The sequence below is a fragment of the Vicia villosa genome, unplaced genomic scaffold, assembly GCF_029867415.1.
Source record: "Vicia villosa cultivar HV-30 ecotype Madison, WI unplaced genomic scaffold, Vvil1.0 ctg.005052F_1_1, whole genome shotgun sequence".
Lineage (NCBI taxonomy): Eukaryota > Viridiplantae > Streptophyta > Magnoliopsida > Fabales > Fabaceae > Vicia > Vicia villosa.
This window is the reverse complement of record NW_026706564.1, coordinates 11,341-13,608: the sequence shown is the minus strand read 5'-3', so window position 1 is coordinate 13,608 and position 2,268 is coordinate 11,341.

The window sequence follows — 2,268 nt, the reverse complement described above, 5'->3', positions numbered from 1 at the left end:
ATTAATAAGCTAACAATCTATACAAGTCAAATGGAAGTCAAACCATGCATGTACAAGTAAATCGGAAACGAAATCGGTACAAATCAAAATAAGCGTAAAAAAGAAAGTTATCGGAATTGAACGAAATTTACATGGCTATGGTAAAACGTCGCCACGGACTCAAAAACAAAGTCGGTTTTCCGAAATTCAGACCCTAAGCCCGACTTTTGATTACGGGCAGAAGCAAAACCGATAAAAAAATAGTCCCGAAATGTAAAGATAAGTGCATGAGCAGCTCCGGAATCGTCAAAATAGTATAGTTACATGTAAAGAAGTCAACAAGCGGATACATGGTTCAAAAGTTATGTACAAAACGAGAATATGCACCAAATTGAATAAAACAAATTAGTCGGACTATGTATACTATTACCTTTATCACTAACGTCTCTTTCTTTTCTTGGTAGGTTTGTGTACTACGCGTCTCTTAACAATGCGGACGGTTGGATTGATCCAAATACCCTCATTATGATCATTTCTAATACAAGATTCATTCTCATTTTGATCGTTTCTTGTACAAGATTCAATGCCAACACCAATATCACCTTGATCTTCAATTTTTTCATCAACTATTTTGTTAGATAAAAGCACTATAGACCATTTCGTACTTGTCGGATCATTGACATAGAACACTTGTTTAGCTTGAGAGGCTAGAATGAAAGGCTCATCTTTGTACCCTACCCTATTGAGATCCACTTGCAAAAATCCTGACTTATCCATTCGTACGCCACTATTATTTTCAACCCACTTGCAACCAAATACAGGAATCTGAAACTTCGCGTAATCAAACACCAAAATGCGCTCGATAACCCCAAAATATGACAAATTTGCAAATTTCGGATTTAAGTCATTCGCACTTGATATGTGCATAGCTTCAGCTACCAAGGTAACACCACTATTTTGCATAGTACTTTTATCATCCTGTTCTTTGGTATAAAATGTGTATCCATTAATTGCGTATGCGCTATAATAAAGTACAATTACAGATGGACCATAGGCTAAACATCTCAACCTTTCTGTTACTGAAGCAGGATCTGAACGATACTTTGAATAAATATGATCTCTAAACCACGGTATGAAACTTCGATTGTGCTCTCGTACTATCCAGTTCTCATTTCTATTTGGATTTAAATCTCGGAGAACAACTTTGTGCATTTCAACAAACGGCTCAACCTCAATCTCATTGTGCAGAACATACAAGTGCACTTGATCCCGTTCGACCATTGATACTGTCACAACTTTATTTCCAATTAGCCTTTTTCCTTCTTTTTTTTCGACAATATGAGATTTGGGGAGTCCAATTGATTGAACATTTGACAGATATTCAGTACAAAACTCAACCGCTTCTTCAGCAACGTATCGCTCGGCAATACAACCCTCCGGTCGACTTCTGTTTTTCACGTACCCTTTTAATATTTTCATATAACGTTCAGCAGGGTACATCCATCTCATATAAGCTGGTCCGCACAGTTGTGTCTCTTTCACAAGATGAACGACTAGATGAACCATTATGTCAAAAAACGAGGGAGGAAAATACATTTCAAGATCACATAAAGTAACAACTATCTCATTTTGCAATGTTGGTAAGATCGCGGGATCGACCACCTTACTGCAAATAGACCTGAAGAAGAAACACAGCTTAGTTATTGCGCTTCTTACTTTTTCTGGCAGAATAGAACGTATACCTATTGGTAAAAAATGTTCCATTATAACATGGCAATCATGCGTCTTCAAACTCTTTAACTTGAGGTCTTTCATGGACACAAGTCTTCTAATATCTGAAGAGTAGCCTTCTGGAACTTTTACTTCACTGAGGAACTTACACAATGTTTTCTTCTCCTTTCTAGATAGAGTGTAAACAGCAGGTGGCAGATATGTTCGTCTTCCTTTCGTCACGGGCCCCAATTCAGTTCTCATCCCCATGTTTACCATGTCATTCCTTATGTTAACGCCATCCTTAGACTTTCCTTGTATATTGAGTAGCGTACCTATAACGCTGTCAAATACATTTTTTTCAATATGCATAACATCCAGGAAATGTCTTACGTACAACGACTTCCAATATGGAAGTTCAAAGAAAATTGACTTCTTCTTCCACCCACCCTTGACAATTGAATGTGCAAAAGGCTTGCCAAACTGAGTGCTCACATCTTTCACCTTTTCAAAAATTTGATCACCTGACAAAAAAGGCGGGGCTGTACGATGTTCGGCCTCTCCATTGAATGCTTTTCT